We start from the raw sequence: 26677 nt of genomic DNA, 5'->3' as shown, positions 1-26677 counted from the left end.
AGGCCCTTTCCCCACCTGACAAAGAATGATCTGGCCCAACATGTCAATATTGCCAACAGTTGAGAAATTTTGTCCTAAATACATCATCGTCAAGCATGGTCCGAAATGTTAGGGTCTAAGACAAGAGAAGATAGGAAAAATACAGAGGTCAAATGAGGGGGGAGACAAGATAAAAAAGAAAGACCAAAATCAATTAAAGAAAAATCTAAAAGTTTCTAGCATGTATGGGATGGCTAATATGGGAAATGCAATATGGGGCCAAACTAGTAGTGATCACAAACATACAAAAAGAATGTGGGTAAACCTGACAAACACTTATAAAAGAACAAAGGAGTCCTATTTTTTTATAAGCTACATTTCTGGCTTGTTGATGAATGAACTGACTGTTATACAATTATTTTACCCCCTCATGAACACATTTCCCGCTCCTCCAAGATGCTATGCCAAGAAAATGCTAGAGTACCTGGGGGAGCTTCACAGTGGGCAACCGGGCTAACTCCTTGGGTAGATTGTCCAAATAATAGTGACCTTGGGCTGTACAAATCAAATCTCTTTAATTCCAAAATATGTTGATCTCTTCCAACCCAAGTTAAAAGAATATTCCTTATGATCTCATTTTTATTTTTTAACATCAAGTATATATGTTTGTAAATGGATAGTATTTGTGTTGGAATGATGCATACTGAACTATTAACAGTTTTTACCTCTGAGGAGCACATGTGTGAGGGGGGCAGAAAGGTAAACATTCATATTTTGCTATCTAGGTCTTGGGAATATTTGAATCTTTTATAACAGGAATGCATCCACGTGTAACAACAACTTCTTTTGAAGAATGAGTTTTCCCAAAAGCAAAATGCAAAAATTCTGCTATAGTCTGTAAACATTTAATACAAATGTCTTGCTTTTTATGAACTACAAATTGTTTAAAAGTTACAACGACAGCTTTAATCATACTCCCAGAAAGGAATGTGACAGCTAAAGAAATCCTACAGAATTTATTTCACAGGTTTAAAAACTTTTTAAAAAACAAAATATCACACGTCAAATAAATGATATAATGACCTAAATCTCCATACGCGAAGTTTATTGAAAAAAAGAACAACCGAACGCCATCAGCATGTCATTGTTACTACTGGGACTTTTATTGACACTTTTACTTTGATATCTGTCTGAAAATTACTCAGTTGATACCATTAGAGAGTTTAGGGCATTTTTAGGAACTTAGAAACTGTCCTAATAGTTATAAAACATTTATACCACTTCTGAAATGGATTCTATAAATGTTTGACAACTTTTATGAGGGTTACTCTGATTCAATAAAATAGCACATATAGCAACAGTCAATGACTAGTTAAAGAAATACTTTGCATTTTATCCATTCTGCTTTATTTAATTCTGAGCAGGAATAACCGTACCTTGCTATTTTATGATTGATTTTTCTCATTTATGAACACATTTTATGGGACAAAAAAATAAATTAGAAGAAAATCAGTTATTTCATTCAACTAAAATTAGGCAGGTATCATAAAGTTTTCTCATTCAGCAATTAGGGTAATTTACAATAAACAGCCAAGTGAAATTTTGGCCGATGCTACAGATTAAGTTTGCCAAGGTGTAAAAAATGAACAATGAAAAACTGGAAATGAGAAAAATCAGTCTCCTATGGAACTATAATTTCATTCTCAGAAAAACATTTCTTGTTCCATCTAATATCATCGTCTATGCATTATATATATATATCCCCCAATACAAAAAAGAATAATACAAGTCTACTAATATATTTAATAGCATATTTTAAAATATACTGTAAATATATATTTATAAAAACATACTGTCTGCTTATCATATACTCATATGATTAGGTATATTATTTTATATTATAAATAAAACCAGTATCCTCCTCAACTTTCCAAGAAGAGTTATCCATTAACATGGCATTGACTAATAAATCAAAAATATGTTTACTCCTCCTTTCTCATACTTTATTAGTAAGTGGCATTTTTCAACATAAAGATTTTGACAGGTTACCCCCTGCTGTGGAGAAGTAAACTTAAAACAATGAAAAATATATAAAAATAAACCCATGTAATTATTCTAACAGTCAAACACATGCAAACCAAGTTACTATTAAATTACACTAAATATATTTCTCCTCAGTTTTCACCACTTCTTAGAATTTGTTCCCCAAATCACCAAGTGAAATACCAGTTGACAAGATAATGTCAACTACATTTTGCTTCCAGTATATTTTGTAAAAACATAATTTCTATTTATTCAATCTCAGAATATTCCAATTCAATCTGAGAAGAAACATGTTTTTAAGACTGAAGTCCTCACACAGGTATAATCACACATATAACCTTAAATAATCATAGTAAAAGTGTGTCATGAAAACTGTTGTCCTTCAGATAGAGTGAGATAATGTAGTGAGATGGCCAAGGTGAGACTGTGCAGGACCGGTAGCTCGTGGTGCAGAGTTTGGATTGTCTCCGCTAACGTATCTGAGATAAAAATTGACCTTGCCAAGGGGCTGGCCCAGTGGCGTAGTAGTTAAGTTCCCATGCTACGCTTTGGCAGCCCTGGATTCAGATCCCAGGCACAGACGTACTCCACTCATGAGCCATGCTGTGGCGGCATCCCACATACAAAACAGATGAAGACAAGCACAGATGTTAGCTCAGCAACAATCTTCCTCAAGCAAAAAAGAGGAAAATTGGCAACAAATGTTAGCTCAGGGCCAATTATCCTCACCAAAAAGAAAAAAACTAACCTTGCCATTACTAGCCCTAAGGTAATGGATAGGCTATGGGTCAATGCACAGGTGTGTCTCTGCCTTAATTCATTACCCAACATTTACAACTTTCTTAGGCATTATTTTAGTATACGCATGTTGGATGAGGTACACTCTCTCTTAAGGAAACCACATCTTAAATTCCTTTCTTCTCCATTCACTCATCATATATTTGAAGGGTTACTGTGCCAGGCACTCATAGGATCTGGGTCCCTGGGGAGGAGTAAATGCACAGCAATCCCTGCTCTTGTAAAGGGCCTCCACTGCTGTGAGCAAGAAATACAAGCATAACAGTAGCTTAAAACTTAAATACACTATTATTTCTCATCCACTTCCTTACATTCAGTGGGATGAAGTAACTGGATGAAGGTTATCCGGTTAGTACCAAATCAGGTAGAAAACTCAAGAATCTGCGACTAAAGATGCACTAAAAATGACTCTCTAGAAGATGTTAAAAGCATTCGTTTCAGTACTATATCCAAGAACAATGTCTTATCAAGTTAATTTATAAAGATCCTTTTATGTGCATTTTTTTATTTTCCTTTTTATGAAAATTTTTTAAAAAGAAGAAAAAAATTAAAAGCATCTGGTGTCTTCTACAGTCTTGTTTTTTAAGAAAAACGCACGACATGAAGAGAATAACAAATCTAGGTATGCTGTTTTTGAATTATATTGAAGGAGCTGTTTAAAAAGACTTGAATAAAAATAGGGTTTGCAGTCTACTTCAATGCTCTATTTCTCTCAATTCTTTATTTTTTTCAGCAGAATTATTTTATAAAAATCAAGCTTGATTTAAGAAAACTTCTAATAATATAACTATATTTAACATAAAGATATGGGTTTAAAATAACGAATTGCTTTCCCAATAATATTAATATAAGCTTATAGCAAATAGTTTTCAATAATCTAGGAAAATCCATTTTGTCAAAATTGGTTACATCCACTCATATTTACTTCTAGGTACCACTACTTCAAAGATTGTCCAAGTCAAAATGGTATAGGAGTCAGCAAAGCCTCACTTGAAGTCACACACAGCAACAGATAACTCCACAATACAATTTTGGTTACCTTTAAGAATGGATTTGTGGAAACAAATTGCAGAGATATTCTTCGGGGAATTAAAGATAACCTAGGGAGGCCTGTAATACCTCATTTTTTGACCAAGGATTAAGGTTCATTTTGCCAAAGCGTAGAATCCTTATTTAGTTTCTGGGGTGCAGCAGTGTGGGCATGGAAGCCGTAATCCCAAGATGAACACAAAAGCCCTGGCCACCTAAACTGCCAATTCTAGAAATATTTACCCTATGTTAGGTGCAATTTGGTCTTTAACAACACAGAATAGTTCTTTGAAAACATTGGCAAGTCAGTCCTTCCCTTTCTATCCCCCATAAAATGATTCTAGTTTAGATCTCTATTATCTACCTGTTAGGCAGGTGAGACTTTTGTTTGGAATAGAGACTCTGAGTTCCTATTTCAGTTCTTCTCAGTCTCTTTTGCAGCCTTTTCATTTTCTGATTCCCCTTAACGATCAATGCTCTCAAAGGTCTGACCTCAGGGAACTAACAATCACCCAGGCTAATAACTTTCAAATCCACATCTCCATCTCAGAACCCCTCCCTGTTTTCAAATAGCATATTCAATTTACTACAGTGCATCTCCCCCGTAATGGTCCCCAAACACCTCAAACTCAAAAATCCAGAGTGGTATTCTTAGTCTTTTCCTACAATCATTCTTTGCTCTCTATTTCCTTGATTTGGTGAATAGTACCACAATCTAGTTAATCAGTCAAAGTCTGCATATGATCATCTTTATTCCTTCCTCCTGAAATGCTCACATCCAATCAGCCAACAATTCTATAAATTAAACATCACTCCAATTCATTCTTCTCCAACCTCACTAATATCCCCTACATTCAGGCCCTCATCATCTCTCATCTAGACTGTTTTAACGTTTCATAACTTAGTTCCATACTGTTACACTCACACTTCTTCATCCCATCTTGCCCAAAGCCATGAGGTTTCATAAGAACAAAGTGTATCATGTCCCTTCCCTCCTTTTCCCTTGCTCTTATACTGTTGGAAACCCACTCCCCACAGCTCACAGCCAGAGTACACTAACAGAGGTACATGTACACCTAGGGAAATGCAACATAGAGCCAAGGAGTAAATGAAGTCACAGGATTAATACCCCATAATCCTGGAGGATGAGTATTGCCTCACTGAAATTAAAAATACATTCATTTTACTTTAAAATAAAGTTTATGGAGTAGAAGGTCAGATTCAAATGAATTTAAGACTTCAAAGAAATTGCACTTGCAGCAAGCAGATTAAGCTCGTGAGTCGGTGCTTCTCTGACATTAGGATACTTTGGAGGAATGGAGCATAGCACCTGGCACATAAAATAAAGTTTAAAAAGTGTTTTGAATGAATGAAGGTCTTCATGATTAAATGTGGAAATCCCAGTAGCTTTAATCCACTTAGCACACAATTATTGGCTCTCCTTATTTTACAAATGTTATTTCAGGAGACCGATCACCCCATTTAAATTTCAATTATTATCACAGTTGGACCTCAGAAATCTTACCCAATGTCTCAAGCTACAGACAAGATACAGGACACTCTTCCATAGTAGCGCTGATCCCATAGCTCTTCAGCCTTTCTCCAAACAGTTTCAGTAACAGAACATCACTATTAAGGTTGATCCATTGTCAGAAGCTCCTTTCTTACACTGGATTGGAATCTGAAGATAACATAACTTAATTTCTTCCTAACATAGAGGCCATTCACTATGTTATATCTCCCAAAATACAGGTTTGAAAAAGAAAAAAGCCATTGGATTCAAACTGTGAAAAGGAACAATTTCAAAAATGACAATGTAACAATAGGAACTTTATTTATTAATACTCAGAAGCCTCCTGGTAATCTGATAAGAAGGAGAACAAGGAAATCTGATGCTGCCTGCTCTCCCAGCCCAACAGGGACAGTGTGAACTATAAAAATCTTGGGGCCAAGGGAGGAGGCGCACAAGAAAAAGCTACATGAAAATCTGCGGGAGCTACTGAAGATTCTTGCTTTTACACTTCGCAGTGATGCATGCAGTTTCACGTCATTATCTTCATTTCAAATTCAAGAAAAAATTCCAGAGAAGCTAAATAATCTCCCCAAGATCCCTAGAAGAGTAAATGATGGAGCCAGAAGCAAGACTGCACACCATGCGGACATCTGGTAAACGGCCAGGTTTATCCGTATCTCAGCAAGTCTTCACCAACCCTTCTGGGGTCTCCCATAACATCCCACAGACTACATACTTCACTCCATCTTTTCTTGCAAAGGTTCAGTCTGTAAGATGTACAGGGTATACATAAATAAAAGTCAAACAACGCCCCAGTGCCTTTCTGCTTTGTGGGTTTGTTTTCTGTTTTTTTTAATTTTTCTTCTTCTTTGTATATTTATTTATTTTCCAAATTTTAACCAGGGGAGATTTCTTTAGAAAGTATTAGGGGAAAAATGGTCAAAAGCTGATTTTTGTGAGGTTTTAATTTTAATACTGAGGAGAAGTAGTTTCTAAAGAGTTTTCTGTGATAATCGTTCTCACGTGGAAATTTACAAAACAAAATACAGCTTGCTCTTAGCCCTTGATGGAAAGGATGCATTTTAAACACCAGACCTGAAAAATAGATTCCATCCTTAAAATCCAAGTTACTTTATTGCCTGTGTAGTCGTCAAGAAAAGACTCGCAGACACAACCTCTTCTCATAACCAAAATAAGTTGGGTCCAGGCACATGTGGGAGCTAATGCGTGCATCCAGATAATAATGACCTAAATGATCCGAATTGTAGGCCTCTAGTAGTGACCGACAGAGCTACTAGATTGAAAAACCCCGCACCGAGCCTTGAGACTGCTGAGTGAGAGACAGCAGAGAGGCACAGACTGTCACTGTGCCAATCAGTTCATCACACACTCTGGAGAAAAATCTTGTTTCCAACAGAAACCACTGCCAAATGATTTATCTGTGATTACTTGTTTTCTGTTTATATGTTATCAATTCACAGCATTCTACGGTTATCTTTAATAGTAACAGGAATTTGAAATCGTGAAATTAAGTCTACAGGATTTTCCTCCTCAAGTTCTTCCTGCCCTCATACCCACACATACATCTAGCTCGGCTGCTGGACATCACAGTATATCCTGGGAAAAAAGTCCAATGACAAACCAGTGTGTAGCACATGATCCCAATTATATTTTTAAAATTAAGGAAAATATTAAAATGCCCAGGGAGACTCATTTTCTTACTTTATACTCTTCAGTATTCTTATGTTTGCTGCAACAGCATGCATTAATTGTACAAGCAAGGAAAAACTGTTGATGCGTATATACTAAAAAGCAATAATTTCCTCTTACGCAATTTTAGGATTATGGATTTCTTTTGTTTCATATTAATATTTTATATTACAACTTTTCTTCCACCATATTTCATTTGCATATATAAAAACAAATCTTCCAAAAAGAGATTGTCTCAGTCTAAATCATACAATGTTTTACACTGGTGTGTTTGGTTTTTTTTTTTACTGAAAATACATAACTTTTTGATGGAGATACAGTCAAAAACAGACACTCGTTCTGCACTTTTCTAATTTTTTATCTATTCTAAGTCACAAACTACATTGAAGTTGTTCCATTTGTATTTATAGTTTGGGATAAATTAATTTACACAAACTAGCATATTTGTTAATCAGAATGAAAACAGTGTATAATTTTACTGTGAGGTTAAATATAACAGCACTAAAATTATCATATACTTACATAATAATGCTAGCTGCCATTTATTGACCACCTACAAAATGCCAGCCACTGTGTACATGCAACAGTTATGTTTTTAATCCTTTCAAAAACCCTGCATGAAGTTACTGTCTATGCTGTCTTACAGGTTAAGAAAGGGAAGCAGTGTGCAATCAATTTGCCTGCTGAAGAGCACCCAGCTCTTAAATAGCAAATCCTGTCTCCAAATGAGCCAAAGCTCAGGTTTTTTCCAGTAAAATCTGATGCCTTATACTGATGGTGCAGAACTATAATGAGTATTGGTGAATATGTGTTTAAAGTATCAAATACTCTAAAATGCAAAGTGCTAATTTAGTCGTACCTAACATATAACGTAGGCTATAGCACATAATTGGAACAAAAATATCTGCTATCAATAAACCCACCTGTGCAATGAAGTCTCATCTCCCTCTCAGAGTATTTCTGGGTGCTAGGAACTGACTTGTATCTCCTCAAGATTCATACGTTGAAGACTAACCGCCAAGGTGATATTATTTGGAGATGCGGCCTTTGGGACATAATTAGGTTTAGATGAGGTCATGAGGGTCGGTTCCCCATGACGGGATTAGTGTCCTTATAAGAAAAGACACCAGACCTCTAGCTTCATGTGCTCTCTCTCTCTCCTCCCTCCTCCTCTCCCTCCATCTCTCCGACATGCGACACACTGATCTCTCGGTTTCGTAACTCTTCATATCCAATGATCTTCCTTCCTCTCGTCCTCAGGCAAGCATTCTACCAGTCTTATCACCTAGAACTATTACACCTCTGACACTGAATACTCTGACCACAGCCTCCTATAATGCATAGACCTCTCTCCATTTCTTGGCCCCTTCTCCTTCCCCTATCAATCTGTCCCCTCTCTCCTTCATGTCCCTTCTGAGAGTTCAGTCCTTGGTCCATTGTTTTAACCATCTTCTGACACACAACTTAAAACTTCCTTACTACATTACTATATTACTACCACTGAATTCACTTAGGAAAAAAATCAATTGCCTTCCTTATACTTACCTCTATCTAAGAAGAGTACATAGGAGGAAAAAAAAAACTCACAGAACTATAATAAATGTCCAGTGGTTCTCAATATTGCTTGCAATTCTAATATGCTATCCTAGTCTGCATTTGTTCTTGTTCTCCACAATGACAGATGGGACAAATATGTCCACATTGTCACATATCTACAGTTGGACAGAACTGAAGAGTGACTACTCACTTCAGAAGTAGCTCTTTCGTCACCACAGTACCAACCATCCAGTATGACTTAATTGCACATATACTTGCTGGTCCCTACCAGACACTGTATTTGCCAAACATGTTTTAAGTATAAAGAAGTCTCCTTTGGAAGAATTAATATTGTTAAAATTTCCCTATTACTCAAATTCAATGCAACCCCTACAAAAATTCCAATGGCATTTTTCAAGAAATAGAACAGACAATCCTAAACTTTGTATGGAATCATAAAAGACCTCTATGAAGAGCCAAAGAAATCTTGAAAAAGAACAAAGCTGGAGGCATCATGCTTCCTGACTTCAAATTATAGTGCAAAGCTATAGTAATTAAAATAGTATGGTATTGGCATAAAAACAGACACATAGATCAATGGAACAGAATAGAGAGCTCAGAAATAAACCCACATATATATGGTCAATTAATTTACAGCAAAGGAGCCAAGAAAATACAACGAGGAAAAGACAATTTCTTCAATAAATGATGTTGGGAAAATTGGACAACCACATGCAAAAGAATGAAACTGGACAGCTATCTTACACTGCACACAAAAAATTAACTCCAAATGGATTAAAGACGTGAACATAAGACCTGAAGACATAAAACTCCTAGAAGAAAACAAAGACAGCAAGCTCCCTGACATAGGTCTTGGTAATGATCTTTTGAATCTGACACCAAAAGCAAAAGCAACAAAAGCAAAAATAAACAAGTGGGTCTACAGCAAACTAAGAAGCTTCTGCACAGCAAAGGAAACCATCAATGAAACGAAAAGGCAACCTACTGAATGGGAGAAAGTATTTACAAATCACATATCTGATAAGGGGCTAACATGCAAGATATATAAAGAACTCACACAACTGAATAGCAAAAAAACATCCGATTAAAAAATGGGCAGAATATATGAAAAGACATTTTTCCAAAGAAGACATACAGATGGTCAACAGGCACATAAAAAGATGCTCTACATCTCTGATTAACAGGCAAATGCAAATCAAAACCATGAGATATCACCTGACACCTGTCAGAACAGCTACTATCAAAAAGACAAGAAATAACAAGTGTTGGCAAGGCTGTGGAGAAAAGGGGATCCTTGTGCATTGCTGGTGGGAATGTAAATTGGTGCAGCCACTATGGAAAACAGTATGGAGGGTCCTCAAAAAATTAAAAATAGGACTACCATATGATCCAGCAATTCCACTTCTGGGTATTTATCTGAACAAAACCAAATGCTAACTCAGAAATATATATGCAACCCCACTGTCACTGCAGCATTATTTATAACAGCCAAGATATGGAAACAACCTAAGTGTCCATCAGTGGATAAATGGAAAAAGAAATTGTGGTGTGTGTGTGTGTATATATACATATATATATATATACATATACAATGGAATATTATTGTGGCCACAAAAAAGAACAAAATCTTGCCATTTGCAACAACATAGATGGACCTCGAGAACATTACGCTAAGTGAAATAAGTCAGACAGAGAAGGATAAATACTGTATGGTCTCACTTACATGTGAAATCTAAAAATAAATTAATAAAAACCAAATAGATACAGAGAACAGACTGGTGGTTACCAGAGGGAGACGACAGGGACTGGGAGAAATGGGAAAACTGTTTTTGTTTTTTTTTAGTTTAAATAAATTGAATTTTTTTAAAAAAAGTCTAATGAAGTCTCTCTCATCTTAAAGAAATCTTCCTTGCAGTGGAACCCAAGTCCCTTTTCAGTTTCCTTACTCCCCCTCCTTTTCCATACACAGATTTCTATCATTAAAGAATCGTCTTGAGGTGCTGTTTCAAATACTACTCTACTCCACAACTAACTCACCACACACATAATTCCACCAAAATCCTTCTCACCACAGTCACCAATGACCTTCACGTCAAGTGCAACAGACACACAATAGACACTTTAATCTGCTTTTTTATTCTGACCTCTATACTATTTAACACTGTTGATTGATAATCCTCTCCTTCCCAAATCATTCTTTTTTCTTGCTTTTCTCTACCCTGGTTAAAATATTGGTGTTCCTCTGAGCCATGTCATAGGCTTTCTTCCCACTATATAAACCTTTGCTTCAATGACCCTTTCTAAGCTAAAATTCATACTTGTAATCTGAAATCTGAAAACTTATACATATGTACACGCATACCACATATACACATATATCACCAACCCACACCAAACCGCTTAGCTCCATATATATATATAAAATCAAGTGATAATCAAATGACTACTGGACATCCACAACAGGATAATTCAGAGACATGTCCAAAATTGAAATTATTATTTTCCTTCAATAATTCTACTTACTGTATTTATTCTGTTGATGAATACAAGCACCAGGTTACCAAAATTAGAAATCTTAGGATTGAAGAGGAGCAGAATTTGCCACCCCAAAATATGCCTGTTTGGCATATGGATTATCTTGAACTGGCTATTTTTAAGAAACAGCGACATGGGAGAAGCTCTGAAAACAAAGTAGAAGTTACCCTTTTGTAAGGGACACTTACGTTTGTAAGGAAAATCTCCATTTGTAAGGGTGTGTCCCTCTCTGTAGCAGGAAGAGGAGGATGATAAATCTCTAGAAACTATTTATCAATAGAGCAGGCACCAACTTAAATCTGCATAACAACCTTACCCTTGTTTACTGTGCTTTTCCGGAAACCTTCCATAACTGGGTGCCCACTCCCCAACATCTTTTGTCTTTAGCTGGATATGGTATCTAAGGTGATGGCTTAGGCCATTTCTTGGAGTTACTCAGTTTTCCTGGGTATCTCCCATGTATACAGGACGTATGCGTGTTATTAAACTTCTTTCTCCTATTAATCTGCCTTTTATTACAGTGGGGTCTCAGCCAAGATCCTAGAAGGATAAAGGGAAAATTATTTTTACTTCCCTACAGACAACATTTACACCATCCTCCTGCCCACCTCCCACAATCATTGACAAATCATCAACATGTACAGACGTTTTTTCTCCTAAACATCTCTGGAATAAACTCATTTCTCATTGCCATCACTCTAAACTAGGCTACCACCTTCTCTTGCCTAGACTGGCTGGCAGAGGATCTACTCAAAGCTTTCTAAAATGCAGATGACATCTTGTCACCAACCATGTTATAATCTTTCCGAGTTTCCAGTTGTTCTTAGAATGAAACACAAACTTTGGATTAGAAAGTCCCATACGCTCTGATCTCTGCCCCACTGGCTTCATCTCCAGCAATCTCGGTCCTTCTTTTTCTTCCGCTCTATTCTCTGGTTCTATTTTCAGTTTTCTAATTCTGCAGCTGAACCACATACTCGTTCTTTCTCTAAGACTCCCTACATGCTTGAAACACTCTCCGCTCTCGTTGCTTGCTACAGAGACGTCTTCCCTAACAAGTAGACTACGTCAAAGGCCCTGTCTATGACTCCAAGGGTTCAAGAGAACCTTCTTATACTACCCAAGCTATAAATACCACAAGAGATCAAATGTCTAACAGTTTAATTTACCAAAAAAAGACAAAAATGATGAAATCAAATAATAAAATTAGGACAACTTTGAATATAATATTTTGATTAAGAAACTTATCTTAGTTTTTAAAAAAGCTATTTAAAACTAAAACTTAGACCATCCTAAGGGCTGAAACATTCTTTGAGGTTACCTACCTAGTCCCTCCTAAGGACTCAGTGAAGGAAAGTGTTACCAAATACTTAAGCGAAAAGAATACGTCATGCTACTAGAAACCATTCTCTTAGTGAGTTTACATCTTAAGCTTTATTTACTCAAACCTTATGATTTTGACGAAACCAGGGAAAAAATGGGATTGAGAAAATGTTAGATTTTTCTCACTCAACATTTTAACCCTCCAGGCAAATCAAATCAAGCAAAAGCCAAAGCAATATGCAGACACAATTTAGTTAATGGGTTCATTTTTATGCTTTATCTAATTAAATAGGGTAAAATGAATAAATGTCTTGTCACATAGAAGTTCCAAGTTGCCATGTCTGAGAATGGGAGATGAGCAGCTCAGTGTGCTCCAAAAAAGGGAGAATCAGGCGGGTGGCTAGGCCGTGGGGCTATTCAAAGACATAGTACTCTCACTAGTAAGAACTCCGGTGCTGGCCGCATCCTCCAGGGGACTGCTGCCACCCTACTGCACACTTCCTCAGCTAGTATGGTGGTGAAGATGCATTACTTCCAGCCTAATCCCTGCCCTGATCCCCTGTGCCAGCTGTGTAACCTTAGACAAGCTTCTCAATCATTTATAAATTATAAAAACATTCAGCGCAATGCTGAGGACATAGTAAGTACTCTGTAAATGCTGTCTGTAGAAGAGAAAAATCTCTTCCTCCTCTACCTTTCTAAACTCTTGACTGGGATTCCTTGTAACAAAAGACAGATTAACAAGAGAGAAACATATCAATTTATTTAATACAGGTTTTGTAGACAACACGAGAACCTTCATGAGGAAACGACCTGAAGAAATAGTTAAACCTGAATGTTTTTATGCTAGGTTTGAAGAAGAGTTATTAGTATTGGAAAGATATGCTAGGACAAAGATTCTGAGCCAAATATAGCAACTGGGGGAAATTTAGCAAGATCATTCCTATTCCTCTCTGTGTCCCTTTGTCTTCAGAGATAAGGATGCTGTTTCCTCCTGGGATGGGGAGGGCACCTCTCACGGAAGGATTTTATGACGTGCTTCAAGGGAAGGTCAGAGAGTTCTTCCTTCACCTGCCATTTCTCAAATTTCTTCAGGTTGAAATATTCAATACGTCAAGGTGTCCTGGGGTCGTGTGTCCTGAACTCCGTCATATTCTTGTTATCATTTCTCTCTTGTTCAAAAAATCATTTTTAGTGTGGACTCATGGGATAAGAAAACAGGTTAAGAAAAGAGTGCAGATGCTATGAAGATCCTAATAGAGACAGACAATTTAAGGGCAGAAAAACTATTTTCACCTTATCCGACTATTTTAGCACAAATAGGAGTTGAAATTTGAATTATCTGGATACTTATCCTCTTCCTCATTTTATATCTGCTATGAGCCAGATATACCCACGACTAAAATTTCCAAAGGGGGTAAGCAGAGTCCCTTTAAAATCATATCGATACCAAGAGGCATTTATTCACATTCAAAACCCCACTAGAATGTGGCTCCCTTTTAGACCAGGAAAAGGTTACCAGAGGGCACTCCTATTCCATAAGGGCAAAGGAATGCCCCAGGACAAGCCCTGACCAACAGCTTCTAAAAGAACAATGATCCTCTGAGAATTGCGGCACTTTGTATTCTCTGCACTCTTGCCTAGCTTTGAATGAAGATCATGATTTCATACAGGAAGCATCCCAAGCATGTTTACTGCATTTTTATGCAAAAAACTAATAAGCACGTCTCAATCACAGTAATGTAGAAAGTAATGGAAAGTCTCCATCACACTTTGGATGTCTCCATCAGTAACTATTCTTCTGATGTCTCTTTCACTTTCCTTTAGCGTTCAAGTTACTGGCCGTCTCTGTCCCTCTCCAACCCAATCTCCATGCTGTCCACATCCCCACTGATACCAGCTCTACCACCAGAGCCTTGCTCTTTCCTGACCAACGACCCAGCTGCCACCCTGCTTTACTGCAGGCTTTCAACATCTGTAACATTTCCACCTCCAGTCTCACCAACTGCTCTTCTTCATCTGTGCTGCCTACACAGCCTCTAGCTTTCTGTTTCTCACACCCCCTTATTCCCAACTAACCCGCCCATCGTGACACTTGCCTATTCTCTGAGCCTGTAACATTATTCCTGGTTTTGCTTGCCTCCATCTGTTGCTTAAACCACTGGTTAACCATTTCCACTAAGGATGGCATTAATACTCTGAGATATATTTCACTCCTGCTTTGTCAATTCTCAGCTTTGGATAATTTCTACCACCTTTAGAGAAAGAGGACAAAGACTCAGATATATCTCCATACTTTGATTAGAGCACATTACAAAAGCCAATATACATAATGCTAAATCATCAGAAAAGCTAACACAAGAACACAGTGGAAAAAAATAATTAAATTGCTAATAGCTCCACTGAACTAGTTTTATAAAATTGGTTCTTACTTATAAGTTCATTATATGTCTGCATTTTTATGCTTCTGTGAATGGATCTGCACTTCACAATTTTCTTTAATTTTAATCCTATCAGTTTTATCTTTCACATTTAAATAGTTCTATTAGTTTTATCATGACTCCAAGATTTAAATTATTCAGATAAGGCAATGAGATTCCTTCAATGTTTCTTAATGTACATTTAATGCTTCCAATACACTAAAGACACGAAATAATCAAATAAAGTGGTGTAATTTTATGAACTGACAAGATTATAAATTTATATTTCAAATTATTTCATTTTTATTGAATAACATATTTCTGAGATATATGTAGACTTTATTCATCTTAGAATAAATTTAGTTAAGATGATTAATCTATTTGTTGTATTAAAAACATAAGAAAATTTGGTAATTTGAGTAATAAAATATTTTTATAGAGTAATAGCACTAATCATATCCAAAGTTTATAAAACCCAAGTATTCTACAAATTTTCTTTAATAATATAAATTACTACTTCTAAAATGTCTATTTCAAATTAAGATGCCACTTAGTAACTGTTCTAATTAAGATACTTTTTCTTTTAAGTAACTGACAATTCTAGTTCAAATTGGTTTGAAAAATACAGAAATTCATTATCTCACACCACAGTAAATCCAGAAATATAGTAGATTGATTCAGGGACCCAAAAATGCCATCAAGCATGCAGATTCTTTAATTTTTTTTGCTGTCATTAATGTGTCTGTTTTGCCCTCAAGTTGGATCTCCTCATGGAGAAAAGATGACCTTCTGTTGCACTTTCAAGTGTCTGTTCCAGACAGGATCAATATCAAGAGCTGACTTATGCCTTCTCATCCAACGTCCCCTTGCTAGGTGTGAAGAAACTTTTTCTGAACCCACCTGCCCCCAGTCCTGTCGTTTCATATAACTGACTATGACTGGGACAAGGAACAGTGAGTGGCCCCTCAACCTCCGATCACTAACAATGGAAACAGAAAGACTATGATTCTTAACTTAGCCTAATCCCAATTTCACTTTTACTAGGAATGAACTGCCTTCCCCTGAATCAGTGGGGAAGAGTGGACATCTGAATAACACCAGAGCAAAGAGGAACACGGAAATTATTTGAATGGACAACCAATAGTGTCCGCCACAATAAAAAGGGAGGCGAGGTGACTCTTGGAAGTAAAAATAGGCTTCTTATGAATCAATGCACAAGAAATGGACAGGAGAATTAACTTCAGGTAGAGAAGCAGACCTGGCTTACACTATTCAGTGTCACTCAGGGAGAACCTGGAGATCCAACAGGGAAGAGAGGCAAAGAACTTCCAGTGATGCTGGATGCTGATGTGAAGACACAAAGTGGAGCCAAAAACAAGCAGCGGACTAGATGACAGTTGTCTCTCACTGTGACCCTGAAGCTACTGTCAATATTCAAGCACAAAACTATTACCTTCTATCCATTCACTAGAATTTGAAAGTGATCCAGACCTATTAAAATTGGACTGATTTGTAAATGTGAAGCTCCACATAGTAATTATTTCAAATTAATAAGGTTAAAGAGATGGCTTTTGTTACATATTTCAAAAATAAAATTGATCATCAGTTTCAAATAAATCAAATATCAATAAAACAAGAAAACTAATTTTTAAATGGAAGTGTCACAGAATTATCAAGCTAAGTAAAAAGAAGAGAGGAAATATCGGACAATAAATTACATCAGATATGCTTTAATTATGTCTCCTTCATAATAGTAATTTGCTATATTTTTATGTATTCCGTATTCTTATTTTCCAAAATTCTTGGCACACGTTTCAATTTTTCATCAATAATGGTCATGAATAATACACATCATATAACCAAATATATAACCTTAAGTGAGTTACTCAGTGATGCATAGAAAAAAACCAAGTTTCCACACATACATACATTTATTTTTTTCCTTAGTATTCAGAGGAAATTGCTAATACTGGCATGGTTACTTGTTACCAAGCAGGAGATACAAAGAACTGTTTAATATATCTATTCTCTCTTGCAAAACATATCTATTCATTCCTGCAACTTAAAGTGTAGTTGAGGCGACAAAATATTTATATATGAAAAATAAACCAGCACAAGACAAAATTCCAAGGCAAATAACAACCCTTCCAAATATAATTAACGCTATAGTGTGAAAAAGATAAATCTGTTTTTTAAGTAAACATGTTCTGAAATGAAATATAAATGCGTCTTTGTTGAACTGTGTCACAAAGCAAGATAACCAAGAACTGTACACATGCTTCTTGAATAAAGCCAATTATCTGGAAAATAAGCATTATTTCTTGGAATTACTTTCCAAAAAATTTAGGACATCTCTGTATAACTAAATGCTATCAGTTAAAACTGAGTCAAATAACTTGAATTTCTTTTAACCTCATTAAATGATAGCACAACCCATTGGTACCTGTGAAAAAACTAGTATAGATGTCCAAGGGTTCTTAACCTTTTCTGTGCTGTGAACCCATTTGGCAGTCTAATGAAGTCTATGGACCCCTTCACAAAAATGTTTTTAAATGCATAAAATAAAATATAAATTGTGGAGCCAGCCTTGATGGCCTAGAGGTTAAAGCCCCACACGCTCTGCTTTGGCAGCCCTGGTTCAGTTCCCGAGCATGAACCACACCACTCATCTGTCAGTAGCCATGCTGTGGCAGTGCTCACACAAAAGAACCAGAAGAACTTACAACTACACACAACTAGGTGCTGGGGCTTTGTTGGGGGGGGAAGAAAAGAGGTGAAAGATTGGCAACAGATGTTAGCTTAGGGTGAATCTTCCCATGCAAAATATTATTAAAGAAAAAATATATAAATTGTGTACAAGAAACAACATAGAGGTGTTAAAATATATTAAAAACAATTTCAGATATAGCTACATGTCTATAGATATATCCACATATAAAAAAATACTTCCTAGAAGCAGGCATAATTATTATTGTAATTTCAAACTAGTCATCAACATAAAAATATTTCAAAATATGTGCAGCCAGAGCAATCAGACACGACCATAAATATCTGTAACATCTAGAAAGTTACAGGTACAGTTAGGACGAGTGTGTGTGTGTGTGCGTGTGTGTGCCCCTGCATTCAAAATTGAAAGATATAGGGGCCTGCCCATTGGTGTAGGAGTTGAGTTCACACACTCTGCTTCAGGGGCCCAGAGTTTGCAGGGCACAGACCTAGCATCACTCATCAAGCCACACTGTGGCAGCATCCCACATAAAATAGAGGGAGATTGGCACAGATTAGCTCAGCAACAACCTTCCTCAAGCAAAAAGAGGAAGATTGGCAACAGATGTTAGCTCAGGGCCAATCTTCCTCAGGGAAAAAAAACTGAAAGATATAATAAGTTTAAGTTGGATGTTCATCAGAGTAATGATGCTAGTTTCCTTCCAAGTTCATGGACCCCCTAGAATGTGAAATGGAGAGAACACTCAACTCTTTGTGGCTCCAATTACACATTAGTCAGATCTGGAGAAACAGAAAAAGAAATAAAAATAAGATAGCAATTTTTTAAGATAATTAATCCAGCTAAAGTTCTTAAACTCTTATATGCAATTACTAAGGATTATGGTCATCAACACGAAGACAGAAAGGAGAAACATCTCTACAGTTCCAAAATTCCCAAGTTGCTCTGTTAAACCATTTACACGGTTCCATGCTTCCTTCCTTTACTACTTGCTCTGTCTTCAACTGGCCCTCTTCATGGCCTGCTAACTCATCTTCATCCTTTGCTCAGGAATCATCTCCACACTTCCTTTCCAGACACAGTTTACTCCCATGCAGATGAATAATCCCCAGCCCTACTCCTTCAACATCCTCTCCACTGTAGCAAAAAATTATACGGAAATAACAAGTTCTATTTAAGTCTATTTAAGTTCATTTGAGATAGGTCTCTGTCACTTACTACTAAAAAGGACACAACTACAAAAATAAATAAATAAATAAGTGGTATTCAATATGTATTCATTAAATTCAACTGGATCATATCAGAATCCCTTTATTTGTCAATTCATAGTTTAAATCTAGTTACATTTTCCAGAACAAGAAGAGGGGGGGAAAAGACTGCAAATTTTTATGACAAGTTAAAAGAAAGTCAGTATCTCATTGAATAAGGAAATTCCAAAGAAAGATTTGTTATATCAAGTCACAAAACGTTCTTTAAAGCCTCATCTGCCTCACTCTAGGAAATTGCATTTTTCTAAATTAATCATAAATTTCCTAGTCTACTTAATTTAAGCAATTAAGCCTATGATAGTTCAGATGTTGTAAATTTAGTAGCGGTTCTTTCTTTAAAAACGATTAAAAACAATATTGGCAATATGATAGTTACTAGTTTGCTGTTAAGAATTTTAAAGTCTTTTCTCCTATACATCCAGAATCAAAATGTTGCATTAAAATAGAAATACTAATTCACAAAATTTCAAAACAATACCTGCTCTATCATAAAGCAATGTTACTTTACGGATCTGAAATGTCAACAGACTTTTGCCATTTCACATGGCATTTAGATAATTTCAAATACAATTCATTTACTCAAATGTGACTCCTTAACAATTCTCTCAAACTACATTTCGATAAACTACATGACATAAGCAGCATCTTTTTACTAATTATACTCAATTACTGCATGCGGCATAGAGGTAAACTACCTTGAAATTAATTCAGTTATGTAAGTGTTCTTTACAATAAGCCAAACTTGCTCTGTAGTGAGGCGTCCTACCAGCAATGATCAGCATTTATGTTGGAGGACATTTCTATGATTCTAAGAGTAGACACCCTCAAGGAGGTAGGAGGAAAGTACTACCACCTTCCAAAATTCTGTATTCACTATGGAGTTCCTCAAAGGCAGACAAAAATTAAATAGATTACAGAGAATAACATGGACATTGGCCTTTAAAAACACTTTACCAAAATACTCTTGTCTTCTTAAATCCAACTCTTACCAGTACTTAGCAACCTATGTTTTAACTCACTCGAGTGGAAATTTGGGTAAATGAACCTGTTTGCTGTTAAAACTTTCCTTTAAAATATGGCACTCTCTAGATGAAGGTCAACAGCTATGGGAGAAACGGAGAGGTTAAAATCAAGTTCATCCTCTCATATCAACTTTTAATTACCCAAATTTGGAGATGTGCTCCCATAGCACAGTTGGTTCTGTTCGCTTTTTTAGCTAAAATGCTGTCTAAAATTGATACTCCCTCATTCAAATGCAAACTAAGTGAGAAGGAGACCGTAGTTATCATTTGATGAAACATTACAGAACTGTTTGAAATGTTATACAGCCAAATCTGTAATGATTCACTTACTAGCTTATTTGTTTCATGTTTTCTTCTACCAAATCTCTCAACTAGCTGTATTTGGTCATCTAAATGACTACCCTCATTTCTACGAGAAAGCGAACGAAACCCTGACCCCACATCATTCTGGCGGCTCTTTGTAGGCAGGTCTGGCGAAGTGTAAGTTCCCTGCATTCTTGGAAGACTTATGGTTAAACTTCAAGAAACAGGGCAACTATAACACCTGATAATGATAAGAAAAAGCTATACAATACCAGGAAAACCCCACATTTACACCCAATTCTCACTTCACGGTACCTTATAAACTTAGTTCTACCTTCCGAGCAGTGATTTGCCTTCTTTCAGTAGCTAACTGCACCTCTGCCTTGTTCTACTTAAGAGAAGGAGAAGAGGCCTCCATGATTATGTCATCCTCAGAGCCATTAAACAGCTCTTCCCGCTATTTTTTTCTACCTTTACAGGCATAAATAAAAGCCTAAAAACTTTTATTTTATTTATTTATTTATTTATTTATTTATTTATTTATTTATTTTTAGGAAGATTAGCCCTGAGCTCACATCTACTGCCAATCCTCCTCTTTTTGCTGAGGAAGACTGGCCCTGCGCTAACATCAGTGCCCATCTTCCTCTACTTTCTATGTGGGATGCCTACCACAGCAGGGCTTGCCAAGGGGTGCCATGTCCATACCCAGGATCCGAACCCTGGAACTCTGGGCCGCCGAAGTGCCACCACGCCGGCCCCTTTTAGAATTTGAAAAAAAAAAAATGCCAAAGATCTCTGGTAACAGTAATCTGGAAAAGATTTTAAATTAATGGTTAAAACTGGCTCAGAAATATCACTTTATTGAAGTATTTTCCCCATGAAAAATACACCTAGCACAAATAAAGAAACATCAAAGAATAATATGCCATAACTATACATATATATACATATGTAGATATAGAGAGAGAGAGAAAGGGAGAAGGGGAGAGTCACCTAAGGCATGGAAGGTATGTTCTGAATCCCCTCTGCAGAAGACATATGATGAAGAAAATTCGTAGGTATGTGCATCTATATAACGTTAATAGCATAAAACAAATATGAACTACATGCAGTTACTGCTATCTAGATATGCTCTCTTAGGTGCACCGTGGAAAATATACGCAGTGTTATTCAAAACTCTTTTAAAAATTCATATCAATCTTTGCAATATAGCACAAAATATAGCAGCAATCACAACTGTTACATAAGTTAACTCACTTATTCACATTATGTGAGCAAATTGCAGCAGCCTTTCCAAAATCATCCTTAAGTACACAATATTGAAAGATGAGACTAATTCCAAGTTTACCATAACTACACTATTTTAATGAAAACAGAAAATTAGCCCTTTTTCTCCTGCACAATATTAGAGTCAATTAACTATCCTCTGATGAAAAATAATCATGCATTAGAGGCATCATTAGAGTGACTGACAACATTTTCTTAGCATAAAACAAACACAAAACTAGCAAATAAAGGAGCCTAAAAATAGTATAAGCACTGTTTTCTAAGCCTAACTCTGGAACAATGACTTTTAGCCATTATCTTTAAATATAAAGGCCTGATTTCAATTTTGTATCGCCACTGTTTGGAACTAAAGTGACGTCTGTTTTCAAATTTTACAGCGTTTTTCCTCATCCAATTTAAACACATTTAATCTCCCATAGGATCGAGTTTAAGTTTCCTGATCTCTAAATGTGTGAAGGCAAACACTATTAGATGCACCAGCCTCTAATGCGTTTAGGGACCAGGGCTCATGGCAGCCATGCACTTGGCTCCTGGAACTACTTTCCACTTCATCATTATAGTCAAATAAAATAACTTTTTTTAATCCTTTAAGGGTTTTAAAAAACAAATGCAATTTTGCAGAATGAATCAGAAACAAAGCACTCTGCTAAGTGAAACGTAAATAAAAATTATCTATTATTCAGCAATGGAGAGTAAGATTGTAAAGATTTTTAATTTAAAATCAAAAGAAAAAGTGGATATTTTACATTAAGATCACCCTAATACATCCTTAAACATTCACTTGTTCTTTGATTATTCAAAAAAAGTCCTAATTGGGTTAATATGCCCATAAATTAAACTACTGTTTGTCATGTATTCCTACTTTTTATAGATTCATCATCAATGATAAAATAAAATCAAAAATAAAAGTTATGCTTAAGTATTCTACCAAAAGATTTTATCCTTTATCCAATTTACCTGTCCTTACTCGGTTTTTCTTTCTCTAATACATTGACTTATTCACCTGAGAAAGAGTTAAGTTAAACATACGAGTCCAGCATAGCACACTGAGCTACAAAAACAGGTAGTTTATTTGACTAATGGACATGTCAAACTAAAAATTAAATATTTCACAATTATCATGCATGGATCAACAATTAACAAGTTCTTATATTATAGACAGCAACATAGACAATAAATTATATGTCGGTAAAATATTTAAGTAAAATAACATGCACGAAACCACAGTGCTAAGAAGTTCAGATCTGGGATTTGATTCCAAGGCTGCTGGTTCCTAGGACATAAAAAGTATGCCACTAATATTGGTTGAACCAACTAATGAATGGCTCTTAAATCTATCCTCTAAACTCTTAAGGAAACTGTTGTGGCCACTGGGAAAAGAAAGTTTGTTTGGACATCATAAATGTATTTTAGTCTCTCAAGTGTCATTTCCGAGGAGGGAGCCAAATTCTACAAATATATTTGGTAACTTCTCAGAAGGGCAAAATTGAGCTGGACTCAACAAACAACCGGTCCTGGGTAAAAATATAAACTGAAATAAAAATAAATGAAGCTGCCGATTGTTCTTTTCTGTTTGAATGACTCAGTGTTAACCAGAACAAAATCTCACTCAATATTCTCAAAAATTAAAATTTATGACTAAACTAAAGCTAAGATTACAACGCAAAAGCAGTAATTTTTATAAACTAAATAGATGTCACTATTATATGTGTATTCGAGATATAAATATTTCTATTTTACCCCCAATAGAATCAGCTCAGTCAGAAACTCTATGTCCTTTATGTCTTAAAAACCTATTAACATAATTTCATCTCTTTAATGCCCACAGTAAGCTTGTAATTATGTAAAGGAAAGTTTCTTTACTTTGCAAGTGGAAAAACTGATATCATAGTCAGGAAAAACACTGCCAAGGGTGATTCAGAAAGTCAGTCTCAAAGAGCAGCTGATATTCACAACCTCAAACTCATCAATCCAGAGGAAATACAAACCATACTAGTATTTTTTACCATTCAACCTCCAAACCCACAATAGACCTACGTGCCTTGAAAAAAAAGTAGCCAGATGACACATAAACAATCTTAACATATAAAAGAAGGGTCTGAATTGCATATATGGCTCTGAGTTGCTGGAAGCAGGAACCTGAAGTACTGGGCAAATGTGTGAAATACTGAGATCACTCAACTTCTACTACTGCAGGTGAAAGAGCAAGATCTATTGATCGGGATCACTTTTGACAGACACAAGGAAGACATGTTTTCCACTTTAATTCCATGACCCAAATCTGTGCCATTTGAGAATACCTAAGTGAATTATTCAATTTAGGTGGAAAACCACCTGCTCAAAGCCCAGGTCTTCAGTTCTTACTGGCTATCAAAACAAAGAAGGTCAAGATCAACGGACCGAAGTTACAGCAAGTCTAGTCCAAGTTGAGGAGACAAATAGCAACAAAGTTTAAGCATCTCCACAGTATGATGAGCACAAGCAGCACCAGGCCCCCCCGCTGTCCCACTGCACCACTGATAAGCACTGCAACCCTGAGAAGGTAGGGTCAGCCCTCCCTCCTGGAGCACTTCTTTCACCCTCCTCTGTCATAGCCGGCTGCACTCCATGCTGAGTTTATTTTTTGCTAAGAGGATTGATCTTAGCCACCTAAAAATCCCCACTGCAAAAGAAACCCCTTGTTTCAACCCAAGTACAACCAACAGCTCCTTTCCAATTATCCCCTGCAACTTCCTCGTCTCTTTCATGCTTGGCTACTGAGCTCAGTCTAGTTTGGCTGTCGGCCAGGTTCCTCTCTTCTTTCCTTGTCAGTCGTAAAAACTTGGAAAACACTCCTGGACAGTTCAAGGGGACCTTTTAATTATGCAGTGGGGCAGTACCTTAGTCTGTCTGCTGTTTCCAGCAAGGCTTGTAGTCACCAGCAACTGCACTCTCCCGATTGGTGGGTTTTCTAGCAAGGCTACTTGTTTATGTGGGGGAAGGAGGGGAAGACTGGCAGAGAAAGGGGGCGATTTGCAAATCTGAAAAATTTCCAACTCCTCTCAGAGTTTCCGACCTCCTAACATTCGCTCTGTCTCATTACCCTCCTTTAGCACCTAATCACCCATTTGGTATCACAGACACAAAATCATCAATATCGTGGTTTCCTACTAGTCCTAGAAATTAACAAGCAGAGCCATAACTAAAACACTCTCCAAAAACTTTTATTCTCAAGACTTGGTGCAACATTTTTTAAAAAGCACGTCCCAAACTAAATTTATTAAATCCTTTCTAATTGATTGCCATTATACATTGCGAAACTCGTAGACTGAAACAGTGCACGAAAATGTCTGATTCCAAGTGAAAGAAAGGCGAGCTCCGTTGGGAAAAAACTCTAGGACCTACGAGGGTATACCTTGACCGCCAGCCTGCACTTACTCCAGGTTTGCCCAACGTACTAAGTGGACTTGCCAAGCCCAACACCAGCTAAGCCTTCCTTACTCTACCCCGGCACGCTAGTTCCAGCTGCAGCGTCCAGCTTCCTGTTCAAGTCCCATTCAACATCGTAAACACATTCCAAGAAAACCAGCCTGCCCAGAATTCCCTCCCGCACACAGGGAAGTCAGAGCGGCGGCCCCACGAGCCGCAGGAAAGAAGCGATCGCGCCGGGTTCTGATGGGTTTAGCGAGTCAGCCCAGCGGGAGGTGGACCCGGCCGAGCGAGCGTGGCAGCGGGACCCGGAGCCCAGGGTCTCACCACCCCGCCGCGCCGTGCGCCCCTCTAACGGAGCGCCCGCCAGAAGGAGCTACTTGACCCACCAGCCTATGGGTAACCCTATGGGCGCCGCCCCTGAGTTTGGGCCCGTCCAGCCCCGGGCTTTAAAGAATCCTCGGCCCGGCCTCGGAGCTTCGCGCCTCCCCGCCCCCATGGCCACACTCGCTCCCGGGCCAACAAAAGGGAGGTTACGCTGGGAGAAGTTTCACTGCTGGGTCGCCTCGCCGTGACCCGGCGATGACTCGCTTGCTCAGCTGGGTCTGGTCCACGCACCCTCAGCCGTACCGATCCACCGGCGTCCCCCGCCCCCGCCCCGCTCCAGCTCCTGCCTACCGGCCCCGGACACCCGGACCAAAGTTACCACAAAGGGCTAGAGGAGGCTCTCAGAGTCGGAAGACGGCTGCGTCCCCGACCTCGTGAGGCTCCCCCGTCATCCCTGAAACATAGCAGTCGTCAACAAGTCTTAGCCTCCTTCAGTGCTGGACGACACCCTGAGCCTTTCACTGTCCTAATTTTTGCAACCTGCCCGGCGGCGCGCAGCCCCGCGCCCTCCCTCCCCGCGCCTTCAGGATGCCGCTGGAACACAGGGCACGCTACCTGGCGGGGCTGGGCTGCAGCCAGGGAAGACCCCGATCAATCGCCGTCTCTCGGTGCCCTACTGACGGATGCAGTCGGGCAGGCTTCGGGCAGGGGCGTGGAGGGCTGCCGCGTCCCCGGAGCCCAGCGATCGCCGCTCCAGCACCGCCCGGGCGCCGTTTCCGCGGCGGAGAGGGAAAGTTTCTCTGCGTCAACACGGTACTGGACTGGGGACCCTTCGACTCCGGTCCCCTCCCTCCGCGCGCTCTCTGCCCCCTCCCTCCTCTTCCTAATCGGCTGAAGCCAGAGCTGGCGCAGGCGGCGGCTGGGGCTCGAGGCTCGGGACTCCGCTCGCTCCGGGCTGGGACGCGGGGCTCCCCCTCTCGGCCAGAAGGAAACGCTCCCGGACTCGGGCCGGCGCGCTTCTGGCGGTCTCCTTGGACACTTGCAAACGGGCCGCCTGGCTTCCAGCTCGCTGACTTTCTGGAATCTCTGATGGTCGTTTCCTGTGGCCCACTGGGCTGCCTGGCGATTGCACGCAGGACCGAAGGAGGAGAGTGGAACGTGAGCGCAACTGGCTGCAGAAGGAGAGGCCTCACCTTCCCTGTGAACTGGGACAGAAGCAAACCCTTGTTCCTCCCCCAGCCCTCGTCCCCCGCCGCGCTTCCTTGAGAACCTCCCCCCTGAAGCACCAGATCGCCTTCCCTTATCTCTATGTGTTTCCTAACACAATTTTAAAACACTTCCGCGGCTTAATAAGAAAGAGAAAAGTGTCAAAAGCACACACGAATACCAGTAGAACGCGCCTTCTTTACAGCCTTTATCAAGAAAGCGTT

At 38.3% G+C, this 26677-nt stretch overlaps 1 protein-coding gene across 3 annotated transcripts in view; it reads right to left on the bottom strand.

Moving 5' to 3' along the window:
* Positions 1 to 25965, bottom strand: part of LOC124238640 (PTB domain-containing engulfment adapter protein 1) — a 270866-nt gene extending 244901 nt beyond the window's left edge. For all 3 annotated transcript variants that reach the window (XM_046659822.1, XM_046659820.1, XM_046659823.1), the window contains exon 1: positions 25863 to 25965. The gene's annotated coding sequence lies outside the window, so the exon portion shown is untranslated. The remainder of the gene's footprint in view (positions 1 to 25862) is intronic.
* Between the last annotated feature and the right edge of the window lie 712 nt (positions 25966 to 26677).

This window comes from Equus quagga, chromosome 4, assembly GCF_021613505.1.
Source record: "Equus quagga isolate Etosha38 chromosome 4, UCLA_HA_Equagga_1.0, whole genome shotgun sequence".
NCBI classification, from domain to species: domain Eukaryota; kingdom Metazoa; phylum Chordata; class Mammalia; order Perissodactyla; family Equidae; genus Equus; species Equus quagga.
This window is presented reverse-complemented; position numbering and strand designations above follow the sequence as displayed.